Genomic DNA, 15,542 nt, shown 5'->3' on the forward strand with positions numbered 1-15,542 from the left:
TATCAGGATGTAGCTAAAAGGTAAAATGTTAAAGCCAATGAAAAACTAGATTTTACTGCCTGCTATCAATGTACTATTAAATTATGCCGGTTCAAATAGAAAATGGATTGTTCATATCCATTAAGGTTGTCCCTACACAGTTAAGTGACCTGTTGAACCTAGTAAGCAGCAGTCTCTTGACAACAGTGAGCTGAAAAGAAAAACAAGAGTGGAAATACTGTAAAGACATCTTTTCAGGTACTCATGACTATTGGTTATTACCTCCAACAATAATCTCTCATACCTCTTTGAATGAAAATAGTTGATGCTGTGAATCCTAGTACAACTGTGATGACATAACCAGACTTCCGTGAATTTACTAGGCAAGAGTTGTAAAAAGGGTCCATCACAAAGTCAAAGAGCTTCTAAACCTGGCTGACCTTTGGCTCAGCTGCCAGAATCACAGGGAACAGCCACACACTCCTCCATGAGCTGGGAACACAGATCTTAATTAAGGGAATCATAGAGAGATTTTGCAGGGAGTCTTAAAATCAACTAAATTCATAAAGAGCAACTTTTCTCAAGTAGCAGTAAGGATTCCCATGCAATGGGATAACAAGACCAAAGTTGAAGAAGAAAAAAAATTGGGAACGTGGTGTTGTGTCTTAAGCTGTGGCAATTGGTCTTCCCATAGCCAGAAAAAGAAAGTTTTAAGGTCAGGTGGAAAAAATTATCTGAGGGGACAAAGTCCTACAGACACAGCAAAAATTATCTTCTATTTGTAGAATCTAGTCCATACAGTCTAGACTACCTGTCTTTGGATGCACAGTCCACATAAAGTTGGGACTCTTCATATATAGAAAGTGAAAATTTCAGGTTTGTGTTAAGCACTATTCACTACCAGCAGTTGGAACCAAGGCAGCAGCTCCCCAGCAACAGGGTAACAGTCCTCAACTCAGACACTGTTTACACAAGGAGTGAAGGTTACAGTGACCTCTCTCCAAGTACTAGGGGTTTAATTCTTCAACACAATGATGAACACCAATGCAGCTGCTTATCTGAGCCTGCACTGCAGGGACAAGAAAAAGGAGGAAAAAGAGCTACTTTCCTCCTCCTTCTGGAGCATTTCAGAATCCCAGTCTGAACTTGTAAATTAATTTTTACACGAGTCAGGAAACAGCAAGCAGGTGTTCACCACTCCTGTGCTTCCAGGATCTGCTCAGCAGTGATGGAGAAGGGCAAGGAGCTGGGGAAGGTTTTGGAACACATATCCTGTCAGAACCAGCTGTGGGAGCTGGTGGTGCTCAGCCTGGAGAAGAGGAGGCCCAGGGGAGACCTTACCACTCTCGACAGCTTCCTGAAAGGAAGGTGTAATCCAGGTGGGGGTCAGCATCTTCAACCAGGAAACTGCTGACAAATCAAGAGGACATAGTCTAAAGCTGTTCCAGATGAGGTTTAGGTCAAATGCTACAAAGAAATTCTTTACAGCAATGTGATTAGATAGTAAAATGGACTGCCCAGGAACATAGTGGTAGTGGTGCCACCGTCACTGCAGGTGTTTAAGGAAAGACTGAATGTGGCACTCAGTGCCAAGGTCTGGTTGACATGGTGGTGTTGGGTCACAGGTTGGACTCTGTCACAGGATGAGAGGGAGCTTCAGACATGCCCTGCCTTAGCTTCAGATTTCTGGCAACCGCTTAAATTTAAGAAATCACTCTGGCACGCAAGTTTTAGGGATGGTAAATCAGGTCTATTTACAAAATAAATTATTTATTAAACAGACTGTAGATACTAGACAAAAGATCTTAATCAGAGTTAGTTCAAAGTAGAAAATTAAAATGAAATACTAATAGATTACAGCATAACATAAAAGTGTGCACAACATTAAGGTAGCACCTATATAAAAGCTAGAAAAAGAAATAGTATTGACTAGGGGACAAATGTAACATACCACGAAAATATCAGTAATGTACACAGATTCCTTCACTCAGCCTCCAGAGGAGTAACTGCAAAGCAGGCATCCCTGCTCAGACTAGAAACTCCACACATTTCCAGGGAATGAGTAGAATATTTCTGCTTTGTGAAAGTTTTGGTGTAGCTTGTATAGTTTGTAAAGAGAGGTGTTGTTCAGTCAGAAATCCAACTTATCTTCCAGATCTCTCTCTGACAGTAAGATGTTTATGGGCACTTGGGAGATGCCACATCACCATTAACCCCGTGGTGCCAGAATACCTCACTACAAGACAGTTTGTCCTGTTTGAGTTATCTGACCAGTTAACAAACAAGAGATAAGCTCTTGTTGTGGGGGCAAGATGTCCTGCTACAGACTCAGTGACCTCAGAGGTCTTTTCCAACCTAATTGATTGATTCTGTGATTCTGTGACAGTGAGTGGTGCATTTGATGTACACTGATCTGTCAGTTTGTATACTGTTTCAGCCCTTTGGCATTGGACCACTCAGAGTTGTATTTTAGGATACTGTGGAATGAAACTCAAACCTGAGCTCTGCATGGGAGAAACAGCTGTTAACAGATGTAGAGAAGTGAGATTCTTTGGCAGGGCTGCAACTTGAAGCAGTGCTCTCACTATTCTTTTATAGATTCAGCTTTGAAGAAGGAAAACAAAGATCATTACAAGTTTGTTTCATTTAGGAAAGAACATTTTTCCAAATATTCAAACAGCATAATATTAGATTCTAGAAAATCCAAGCTCAAGACCTTCTGTTTCTTGACTCAGATCAAGAACCTGAATGCAAGGCTTCCTTTCAGCTTTGCTGAAATAGTTGTCTCCAGTTTTTATAAGCAAATATATCTTGTTTTGATGATGCATTAGTTAATCTTCTATATCACATATGAACACTTGAATGGGAGGTCCTCTGGAGTATTGTGACCCTGCATCTTTGAAAACAATCTAAGTTGCTTCATCAAAGCTTTGCCTTCAACAATTCTGTACTGCCCTGAAAAAGTACTTTTATACTGTCCCTTCATTTAACAAAAAGAAAACTGAAAATACTCCTCACTATGCATTAGCCATCTTCCAAAACCCTTCTGGTGGTGCCTTGTTGCTTCCATCCCTCAGACTTAGACTACCCAATTTTTATAAGGAATAAAAATCTCTGAGACATGTCCACTTCTATAACCCAGGTTTTCTGGACTGCTTTCCTTTGTAGCAATTTCTCAAAGCTACCTGAATGTAATTTAAAAAAAATCTTTTTTTATTTCGTTCCCTGTTCCTCCCAGATGTTCACAACAATGCTTGTCCTACTTTCATAATATACTATGACTTTAATTCATCTCTGGGCCCCATCTCTAGCTTATCTCACTCCTAAAAACCTTACAGAGGAATCCAGCTCTTCTTGAGATGCAAAGAGTCCATTATAGTTAATTTTCTACAATACAGCAGCAAAACAATCTGTCCCTCCTAAATTAAATAAATTTTACTCCTTGCCTGTAACAGAATGCACTGCAGAAACGAAGTCAGACACAACTAATTATCTATGTCCACCCTTGATTTACCACTCTTTGCAGGACGTGCCTCACAGTCCCCAGCAAGAAGAGGCATGATTAGATTAAAAAGTCCCAGGATCCTCTGATCATCTCTCAAACCCCATCCAATGCCATTAGTATTGAGTTATGGACAAGCCTCAACTTTTGTATCTCAACTTGGCCTTTTTGAACTATTCCTCCTTGAAGAGCTATTACACATTAAATGAGCTAGAGAGCAAAATGCTGAACACACTACAGCAGCGGAAATATTAATCTGTGATACTGGACAGCCAGGGTCCTTGCTACTGTTAACACTGTATTATTTATAAAGAGTGGAGGTACTGACAGAAGAAATGAAAGAATTTCATTTTCATTAATATTAGATATTAACACCTGTTAACTGCTTGGTGATGTGAAGTGAAATGATTCCAGAATACCTATTCAGATTTCTTTCAAATTCAAAAAATACTATATCATAGTACCTTTATTCTAATGGATAAGAGAAATCAAATAAAATATAGATTATTAAAGATATAAGTTAAATTTGAAAGAAAGCAAGGACCTGGAGCTGAATCTCTAAAAATCCATGAGAATGAATGCCCTAGTTTCTCAATTACTTTGGCTAAAATTTTTGGTTAAAAACTATATTAAGAACCACAAGGACGAGACAACGAATCATGGAAGTTTGTTTTAAAAAGAAAAGAGTTATATCTTAGAAGAATTATAAAATCATTTAAACAGGCCTCCATTGTTTAAAAAAATGAAAATAACTTGTAACTGAGTTCGGAATTTCTTTATCAAACCAGGTATTAAACACACTAATTCAATGGCTGCACTATCCCCTTCATGCTTTTTATGGGGTCAGGTGATGCTTTCAAAAGACCTGAGTGTCATAAAACACCATCTGCTTTAAAAGCACCTCTTTACTCATCAGCTTCACCCCTGAGTTATACTGTTGCTGTGAAATAATATTCAGATTTCTTGTGCCTGAAACAAAAAATATTTCTGGCCTCTCTACCTATCACTATCAGTGCCATTCACATGTAAACCAGCTAGTTCTGAATCAATTCACTTGAGCATTTAAATCAGTATTATTGCATTAATATAACTCTCCACTGGGGCTAATACATGCCGGTTTTTAGCGTTGTGTAATGTAGCCAATTCCCCTTACAGTTTTAGTTAATGAAAGACTCTTTTCCACATTTCCTTCCAAAAACTGTTGTGTAACATCACAGTGTACTGTAAATAGCTTCCCACTTCCATATGCTATCTGCTCCAAACTGCTCTGGTTTGCAAAGTTTTTGTTTTACAGTTCTTCAACATAAAGCCTTGTTGTAATTTCTTCTGGACTATGGCTACCAATAGCAGCGGCTCATAAAGATTATACTGCAAATAGATTCTTAGTAGTTAAACGGAGTCTGAAATAGTGCCTAAAAATTTAATTTTAAGGAAAACATTTCATAACAGATTGGACATCATGAAACTCTTGAATTCAATGGGATACCCCTTACTAATCAGCTGAGCACCTCCTTCTCAGCACTTTGAAAGGATACACCAAAGGCTTCACAAATGTGATACAGATAACAATCATTCTAGACTTAAATTTTGTTTGTGACTACAGTGATAAGAACATACTAAAATAATAAACTAGAGGTTATCATGGTTGATTCATAGTACAGATAATGTACTAAGAAAACATAAAGAAACACACAAAAAAAAGATTTTTACCGATACCAGTTACTGCCACAGTTTCCAACAAAGTTCAGATAAGCCAGACAGTTTGAATGATGCCAGGTAATTCTGAAATATGGTTGTATTAGGTTTGTGTGGCAAGGGTTTGTAGCAGAGTGGCTACAGGGGATGAGCAGCTGCCAGGATCTTTCCCTGTGTCCAACAGAGCCAATGCCAGATGGATTGAGGATGGACCCACTCCTGGCCATGGGTCAGTGACGGCAGGAGCACCTTTGGTAAAATATGTTTATAAAGAGGGAACAACTCTGCAGACACCTCTAGCCAGGGAGAGGAATGAGAGCATGTAAGAGCAACAACTCTGCAGGTACTGAGGGCAGTGAATGGTGAGGCAGCTGTTCCTGCAGCCCCTGGAGGAGCCACAGCAGAGCAGCTGGGTGTGGCGGAAGGAGGCTGGGACCCCATGGAAGCCCGTGCTGGAGCAGGCTCCTGGCAGGAGCTGTGGCCTGTGCAGAGAGCAGCCCCTCACTGGAGCAGGCCCCTGGCAGGAGCTGTGGCCTGTGCAGAGAGCAGCCCGTGATGGAGCAGGCTCCTGGCAGGAGCTGTGGCCTGTGCAGAGAGCAGCCCCTCACTGGAGCAGGTTCCTGGCAGGAGCTGTGGCCTGTGCAGACAGCAGCCCCTCACTGGAGCAGGCTCCTGGCAGGAGCTGTGGCTGTGCAGAGAGCAGCCCTCACTGGAGCAGGTTCCTGGCAGGAGCTGTGACCCCACTGTAGGCCCACAGTGGAGCAGCCTGTTCGTGACAGACTGCACCCTGTGGAGGAGACCCAAACTGCAGCCCATGGGAAGCACTCACATTAGAGAAGCACATGGAGGACTGTCTCCCATGGGAGGGACACCTTGCTGGAGCTGGCAAAGAGCATAAGAAAGAAGGAGCAGCAGAGAGAATGTGTGATGAGCTGACCGCAAACTCCACCCCTTGTTCCCCTGCATCACTCGGGAGAAAATAGAGAAATAAAGACTAGAGTTGAGCCTAAGAAGCAGAACGAAATAGAGAAATTTTTTCTTTTAAATTTGTTCTCTCATTAGTATTCTCATTTTTCTACTCTAATGCTATTAAGCAATGAATTAATTTACCTGAACTGCCCATGATGGTAGCTGATGAATGATTCTCTCCCTGTTCTTATCTTTACCCACGAGCCTGCTGTTATTTTCTCTCCCCTACCCAGCTGAGGAGGGGAGAGACAGCATGGCTTAGGTGGGCACCTGGCAGCCAGCCAAGATCAACCCACCACATCCCTCACAGCACAGGAAATCACAGTTTTACAGTTACAACATGCTACTTAGATATCATTATTACTGTACAGTTTATATGACCAGAGTCTCTAGATCTAATTGCTTTGATGGGTACAATACAAACATCAAAGATATATTTCCCTTTTCAAAGAATGTGAAACGTAACAATCTCATGCATAAAAGCTTCTCAGTAATTCAGACTAGAAGAGGTTTCAGGAGGTCATCTAGAACCCAAGAGCACCAAGGAGGGATCAACAATGCCAACAGAATTCCTTACATTTGCTTAATTTACCCAATTAGGGGAATTTCTGAAACCTCCTTAGGCAATGTAGACTACTGATATAATATTTATATTAATGAAATTATCTTAATATCTAGTCTATAGATATTGCATGCTACAACTTAACCCAAGTACTTCTTTTGCAGCCTAAAAGCAACAGAACAACAAACTGCTTCTCTCTCTGCAGAGCTCAGAAAGTACTTTGAACACGTCAAATATATCTTCTCTTAGTATTTAAATGTAGCAGGCTTGATTAATTTTCTCATATGCCACATTCTCCAGATCTCCGAATCTTCTTACTCTGCTGCAGATTCCCCATCTATTTTTTTTAAAGCACTGTGCCTCTGAAATACAAAATATTTTAGCTGATGCCTTGAAAATATTGACGGGAATAGGAGAAAAATCTCTCAACCACACTCCCATTTGCAAATTCTGACAAGGTATTTACTTTTTGCACAGCAGGATGATGTTATTGACTCCTGTTCTTCTTTTGCACTGTTAAACCCCTCATATATACCTGTTCAAATCTGATTATTAAAATTATTAAAGAGAACCCTCTGCCCAAATTAAGGTGTAAATGAGACCATATTCTGAAGTCAACAGTACAGCTTTTATTAAACAGTAAATGTGAGGGAGACAGAGAGAGAAAATGGGGCAAAAAAAGGAGAAAGGGGAGAAAGAAAGTCACAGAGAAACAGATCAAGTAGAAAAATTATCACCACTCCATAGGTTCCAACGATGTCCCATTGGTTCTCTTCTTCTGGTCTTCTCAGTGGCTGCAGTCTTGTAGAGGTGATGGCTGCAGACTGTATCCATCAAGTGGTGGAGGGAAAGAACCCAAAAAACAACAGGTCTATGGGTTTTATATCATGCTGAGGCTATGTGGAAACACCCCCTGTACCTCCCCTGGATGATGCAACACTGGATCACGGGACATGTCATGAGTCTTTGGCCTCTTCTAAAATGTTGCAGCTGTCTCTTACCATTGCAGTTGAATCAATCATGACCCATAATAGCCCATCAGCCAAGATGAATACCACCTTCAACCTACACGTGGCTGTCCTGCTACTTTGCAAAGGAGTTTTCACAGCTGAATCATTATTTATGGGAGGACATTGGCGTGATAAGAAGGACTTGTGGCCCCTCTCAGGATTTGTCTTTTATCAGCCTCTTGCATTATCTGGAAATCCAGCTTCTATCCCCAAGCATGCACACCCCTCTGCATTCTGTGCATCACTAGCAAAGCACTCAGCCAACTGTTCGAGCTGTTAGCACCAACAATCCAGTCCCTTACAGCACCTGCATTGTTTGAGACATTAATCACTAGCAATCCAGTCTCTCACAACACCAACTACCTTCCTCAACCCTTGTTACCTCAGTCTTGTATTTGTGCAGTTGAGTATCTGTGTTTCACCTTAGCAGCACCTTAGCCTTATTTCTACTAAGCAAGTTTTTATTTATCAGAAACCATACAGCAATCATAATATAAAAATAACTTTTTTCTCTTCTTCTTTTCCACTAAGCTGAAGTCCCTCTCCTTTCACCACTGCCTAGTACAATGGGTATAATGCTATCCATGTCACTAATGACATACAGATCATTTGCCACACCAAAGATCTTTGCAACACTAAGCCCTTTGCTCAGACAGAGACCCACTGATAACCAGTTATAAATTATTTTCCAAGTACTGGACATCCTACACAGTGATTTTATATAGACTATGGGTTTCTAGCTAATTTATGAAAATTTCAAGAAATTGTCTTGAAAGCCTGACTGAAGCACAGATATATGTCATCACTACTGCTCTTCTGTCCTTGAATCTTGTTACCTTCTTTAGAAGGAAACCAGAGCACTTTCTTTTCAGAATATTTCATTTCAGTGGGAACCTGTGTTGCTGTTACTTATCTCTATGCTACATGCAATGGATTTATTTCAGTGTCTTAGAGCAGTTTATAATCAAGTGATCAACATAGAGAGGGTACAGCTAAAAAAAGATCTGTTAAAAATCTGCACAGAAGATACTAATTGCTAACAGGCTATACAAACTGCTGACAATGTCTTCTGTTGTCTAAAGAAAACATTTTGCCTTCCTTTTCCCCTGGTTTCTTTTAGATTCTAGGGTCAAGACAGTTTCACACAAGGTAGGACAGGAAAGGTGCTGTGCCCACCTTCTTCTACGGCAGGTCTAATCCCTTATGGTGATTCTAAAATATATAGAGTAAGGTGTGCATAAGTATTTATAAATGCATGGACTTTATAAATTAATTTATACTTGCAAATTTATACTTATTACTTAATAAAAGGTATCAATTATAAAGTTTAAATATGAATAGGAAAAGAAAAATTAGAAGAACAAACAGATACACAACCACGCGTTAACATGACCCATGAAACCCCAACAACATTATTGTACAGTGTGACTTGGTCAGTCTTTGGATCCTGTGCTGTGCCACAAGATAGAGACAATGCTGCCTATTAAAATGGAAAAAAACCAGAACAGAAATTCAGCTTTATAGGAACAGGTGCAGGGGCACTAAGGAGAGTTCACAATGGATTTTCCTCAAAAGAGAAAATCCATTGGTTAAATGATAGATGTGATTAAATTTCTCAAACAAATCTCAATGACCCAGTGTGACAATGACAAGGGCAGGGGAGTACACTTACCCAAAGGCCTCCCCTGAACATGGTGCAGCAGTAAACATGGGTCCTGTTAGACAGAAGATGAACTCCTGAAGGCAGATTCGAGGTCACCTATACCTTATTAGCAGACTGGATTTATGACTCCCAACCTATCAGCCATGGCTGAAAGTGCTCAACACATAATTCATCAAGCTCACTCTTCAACAATTTTGCAGCAAAGATCCAGCACAGTTGTTCAGATCTACACAAATTTTCCCACTCTAGTCCAGGGGGAAAATTATGTTACAGCTGAGAGTAATGGCATCTCAAGGAACAAGCTCTTTGGGATGCCTGCTTGCATTGGGGCAACTTCAGACAAATCCAGGATGGGTTTAGTACATTATTTGGAGCAGCCATGAACAAAAAGCAGCCTTGTTAAAATATATCTCCTTTTCTAGTGGTAGAATGGGCCATGTTCCTCTGTATTTCTTGGTTTTTCCCAGTGCTCAGTAGAGTTTACTATTCTTCTACTTCTTCTGTTGCCTGGAATGCCAGAGCACTACCCACCCTTTTCCTTTAAAGGGCTTGAGAAAGGACAGCCCTTCAGGGCTGTGACGTGTCTCTCAACAACCCCAGAGACCTCCTGCTTTGCCAGACTTCAACTCGGCCACAGCTGCCTGGGAGACATCTGATCACATCTCTGGCCATGGTTTTAGCCATGCTTTTAACATGTGGCTTAATAACTCCCAAACTCTTTGAGAAAAATTATATCGCTTTTGAAAAGAAACTGTAGAATAAAGCGCCTAGTCAACTTGGGATGTTTAATAATTTGTGTTCAAGGAGGGGTCCTTTTGATTATTTTGCTATTCCCTTTACTACTCATTCTTTACTATATGGTGGCTTTGTTAAAACACCAGAACCTTCCAGGTCATCAGATAAAATTCACAACCTCTTTTCCACTGTGAAATAAGATGTGATTGCTTTAATTTGCATTTATTTCAATATTTCCTCCATCAATATGAGGTTGGTTTACTGGCACGTAATGCAGTTTGTACTGTGTTGATGCAATGAGCTCATTGCTATTACCATTTTCCAGAACTCACCATAAGAATGGGACTAATAAATCTCAAACCAGCTGGTATTCAACATTGTTTTGTGTAGAGGTAGATGAAGATCAAAACCTTGCAGGCATGTCAATGAAAAGTCAAACTGTCACTGGCAACCCCAGGAGAAGCTTCCAAAAACCATGCTTCCTGGCTATATGACAAATACAAGAATTTTAATCCATTTTAAGCTTTGCTTTCCTAATTGCAGGACTGAAGACCAGATCCATGGCTGGTCAACAGTTAAAGCTCTGTTGTTGAAGCTACTGAGTGTATATACATTCCAGCAATATGCATACTGATGAATAATGGACTTGCTGCAAAGAATAATGCCATGTCTTACCCTGCAGCACTATTAATATTATTCCAGCTGTCTGGGTATTGTATTTCTGCTAACCTCACCTCCCACTGGCCTGATGGCTTCCAGGGGCTTTGAATAGCTGTTTGGTAAAGTTCAAACTGGTATTTTGTGGGGATATTTTGGTGTAAGGTTTGTTGGGGAGCATGATGTGAAAACTGTGGTTTACCATCCTTCTTTTTGTCCCATTCTGGCTCCAACTGCTAAACATCATGAACTGGAGAGGCTTTTATCCAGCTGTTACATTTCTAGGGCAAGCAACACTCATTTATAAATAGCTGTTTCTTCCCTCATCTTTTTACTGCTAGAAACTTTTTAATTTTATCCTCAGGAGCATTCACTTTTTAAAGCTCATTGGAATAGAATGTCCCTTAATACCTTGGTGACTGTAGTCTATTAAGCAGTATCTCTGACTGTTTCTCACAGTTTCAACTAATATCTGTGAACATCTGTGCATAACCACTGTCAAATATTTCTTTTCTCCCAAACATCCTCATGGCCTTCTTTTCCAAGTCGAGGTATATTTACTCTAATTTTACATCAATTACCAGACACGGTTTTCCAATTCCTTGCACAGCTTGGATCTTTCACACACTTCTGACTCTGGCAAAGTAATGAAGAAGCTGTGGTTATAGTCCTTTATTATAAACTCCAATACGACACCAATGTAGCAAATGGTAACGGCGCACCAAAACATCCCTGTGTCTAGGTTTTGAGCGCCGTGTTGAAGCAATCTGTGACAGAAGCATCTACCTCATTACTAATAACAAAGATGTGAAAATTATTTTAATTTAACAGCTTGTGTGAAGGCTGATTTAAGAACATCCATTCCCTCCCTGGTCTGTAATTACTGAGGCTGGAAAAATGGTTTTAAAAGCCTCAGCTCCTTGAGAACCCATTCTGCCTTTCAGATACACAGTCCAGGCACACTTGGATAATATGTTCACCACCATTAAAATGAGCTTAATGCTGTTATTATTGTGCTTAGAATAGCCAACAAATACCTGTTACTTCTAAAGGACTTTTTCACAAGACATATGTATATTGTGAGTCTTGATTTACAAGACATGAGACCACCTGTTTCATGTTCAGATAACAGTACTGCTTGTTTCAGAAAAGGGCCTTAGACTCCCAAAGCTTTCCAGTTCTCCAGAAACACAGAAAATATCTTTCAACGGAGGCTACAGTCTATCAACATTCTGCTACTACATGCACACAGAAAAACAAATTAGGCAACATTTAAGTCATGATCAATGAAACATTATTCATTAATTGATCACTGTGGTGATCTGTCTCCTATTGTCACCATTTCCTTTATTTCAAAGCTGTGTTTTTTGGCTGTTTTACCTTTTTTAAACCCTGTGGTTCTAAGCAAGAATAAAAACAACTAACAGAAAAATTGTGTCTTTTGTGTATTCAGCCAGGATTGTATTTTCAGGAAGTGCTATGGACTCCACATCAACATATGGAAAAGGGAATACATGGAGCACAATCCCTATCATGGTATTACAAGTTAGAACACTGAGATATAGACAAGAGTTGCCTCACCTCCCCTTACACAAATGTTTGTTTTCATAATCCCAGCCCAACCATCTCCTCTTGAAGACACATGGTCTTTTAGGAAAACATTTTGGGAGGTGGGTGTCCCTACAAACATGCTCCCCTGATTTTGTTTTTTTACTTCTGGTCTTCAACTTTAGTAAGCAATATTAACTATATTTTCTAGAATAGGAGAAAGCTGCAGGACAACCCCAAGGTGAGCTGGTTGGTTTGAAGCTAGAAGAGGAGGGCCTCTTGGTCAGATTCACAGCTCTGGTCTGTTGTTTGGACGACCTGGGGCTGGGTGGCAGCTTCCTGGACAGCTTCACAGGCTCACCCCTCTGTCCAATGCACATTCAGATCTTGTCATTTCCCCCACTGCCTCTGGCATACTCCCACACCATTTAACTGTACTTTCCTTTTATTTTACTTTATGTTAACATTAAATTCTCACTTAATTTCATTATATCTCACTAAACAATTTCATACACCCTCTTTATAAATAAAATCCTACTATAGTATAAAGAAGTATAACTATGTATGAACACACATTTATACACTTTCATCTGTGTCTTTGTAAAGACACAAAAATACACACAGGTGTGTCTATCTATGAGGGCCTTTGACATGCTTCTGTAGCAAAGAAAAAGGCAAAGTTTTCAGCAAGTACAAGAAGTTCAGACATCACACAGGGTATGGCCACAACCATGACAAACTGGTGACTCTTGTGGACAAAGGGAGGACAAGGCCTCATGGATCTGATACATTTCTACGCTAAGCGGGCTGTAAGGCTGGAATGGAGAGAAGGGCTTCTGCTGACAGTGGTCAGGAGACTTGAGGGTCAGATCTTCCAGCAGGAGTTGGAGCAATGGAGCCTGCACCAATTGGCACCAAAGTTGCTCTTTAATTGAGACCAATGACGTCTCCCTGGCTTGTAGCCTTATCTCTTCTCCCCTCGTTTGTGTAAATCACAACAGAAATCTACACTGCTGCCACTCAAACACGGAATGAAGAGAGGTACTGTACATAAAATAACTAGGACACAGTACATAATAATATACTGTTATATGTATCTATATGGGGAGTGAACTTATAAATACTATTTTAACATACAGCAGTAATAATTACAGGGAGTTTGGGGTAATTTGGCATTACTAATTTTAGGCAAATTTATGATGCTTAGAATACAGAGATGACACAAGGCACGTGAGGTAGGGCTTTTCCTGAAGAGAAGATTAGAAGACACCCTTTGAGTGACAAATAAACAGGAAACTATTTTTTGTCTTCCTCATACTGGGACAAAATAGTATGATCATACCCAATTACCTTATCTAGACAACAAAAAAAGTCCTTTATATTGTTACTTAAAACAAAGGGGCCACCTGAGAATTCTAACTTCAGATGCCCAGACTCTACCACTGAACCTGTTTAGTTAAACAAGGTAGTTTAGTTAACACTTGCATCTAAATAATTTATATATTAATGTTTCAAAGATTAATTTTTATTTTTAAAATACATATCTTATTTTTTTCCCCATTTTTATTCTGTATTCACAAAATCATGATCCACCTACCTTTCATAAGGTAGGTAGAATTTGCCCTATAATCACTGAAGTGAATTGTTCTTTATTTTCTCTTTGCATCACGATTAAGCAAAAGGAATCTTTTTAAAGAAAAGCCTACTCTTTTTGGATTGGCTTTGTTGAACTCTCAGGATTAACCAGCCAATGTGTAGGGGTGAAGAAAGAGCAACAACAGCAATCCAATTTTTGGATGAGGCTGAGAGCAGATGTAGATTTGGCTACAAGTCATCTTTGCTTTTCCAAAGACCATCTCCTCCTTCATCCAAGAAAGAAGGGTCACACCATACAGCAGCATCCAAAATGTGCTACTCATCAAACAGATGATCTGTTGTGAATTCTAAACCCTCCATTTTTTATATCATGATTGCCCCTAATCGTTCTTGCTCCAGTTAGAGGTCTGAAAGTTTTCACAAATTATCGGCGCCAAGTTTATTGAGTCTTTTTATGGACCAGTACATACTTGCTCACAGGGAATGTAATGTATCACATGTTCACCAGAAGTGGAAATGTGACAATTTAAAAGCACTGTTAATATGGAATGACTTTGCCCTGAGGGAACAATGAATTTGGAAAGAGAATTGCCATGCCAAAAAGCTTGGGTTACTTCAGGTTGTAAGGGGTTTGAAATTCAGGAGATTAGAAAATTTCTTAAGACAAGGAAAACTAATCATATCAGATGTAACAAATATCCTGAATGAGATCTTTTCAGAGATCATTATCTGTAAATCTAGAGGGATCATAATGATCATCTAATCTATTACATACAATGGCAATAGGACTCAACCTAAATGCAATCCTGAACAGCAAAGATTTTAACATTTATTTTGAATGTTCATTCTTTCTCATTTTTAATTGACTATTTAGAGTGCAGCAGGAGAACAACTCTGCCTGCTTGGTCATATGCTTCTGCTAGGTGTGCTGTACATGCAGTACAGGAAGATTTAGGCAGAGCCACAGCTGCACTAGGCAGGTATATGCTGTGAACAGGGGAATTACCAGTGCCCTACTGGAAGTTTAAAAGTTTTAGGGCTAAAAAGTGGTTGTAAATATAGCCTGTTGGACATGACAGGTTTTTAGAAGGATTAAAGTTCATGTTAAATAGAACCATTACCAACCTGTATCTGTCTATGATAGATAAAGCAAGGTCTGAGAGCAAGGTCACCTCTTCAGTGAGACCAGGCATATAAAAGATAGAAGGGCCAACAGTTAGAAACCTTCCTTCTCTCATTATTGCTTGTAAAAAACTGTGCACCCTTGACTTCATAATGTTTAATTAAATTAATCCACAATGATAACCTAGGGTGAGAATGAAGACTGCAAAATAGGTACATCTGACCAATGAATAAATTATATTAAAATAACATGGGCTGACACTTCAAAAAAATTTGAGATCAACCTCAAGGTTGACCAACTAAATTTAGCCTAACTGCCCATGCAGCCTAAGTACAGACTCACAGACAGAAGATTTTTAATTCAGAGCTAAGCTAAGGAGAAATGTGATAGCAATCACAGGTAAACAAGAGTGGAGACCAAACAAGGCATCCCCCCAAAACTGTAGGAGAACAGTCTGGAAAAGCTAAGTGAGAAAGTCTTTGTAAGTGAAGTTGTTAGAGCAT

The 15,542-nt window shown here is 39.7% G+C and overlaps 1 protein-coding gene across 5 annotated transcripts in view; it reads right to left on the reverse strand.

The window, feature by feature from the left end:
* Positions 1-15,542, reverse strand: part of PRLR (prolactin receptor) — a 153,926-nt gene that overhangs the window by 69,041 nt on the left and 69,343 nt on the right. The window contains exon 1 of one of the 5 annotated variants that reach the window (XM_063179643.1): positions 7,445-8,109. The exons of the other annotated variants lie outside the window; for them this stretch is intronic. The gene's annotated coding sequence lies outside the window, so the exon portion shown is untranslated. Of the gene's footprint in view, positions 1-7,444; positions 8,110-15,542 lie in introns of those variants that run through there. 5 annotated transcript variants of the gene reach the window in all.

This window comes from Melospiza melodia, chromosome Z, assembly GCF_035770615.1.
Source record: "Melospiza melodia melodia isolate bMelMel2 chromosome Z, bMelMel2.pri, whole genome shotgun sequence".
Lineage (NCBI taxonomy): Eukaryota > Metazoa > Chordata > Aves > Passeriformes > Passerellidae > Melospiza > Melospiza melodia.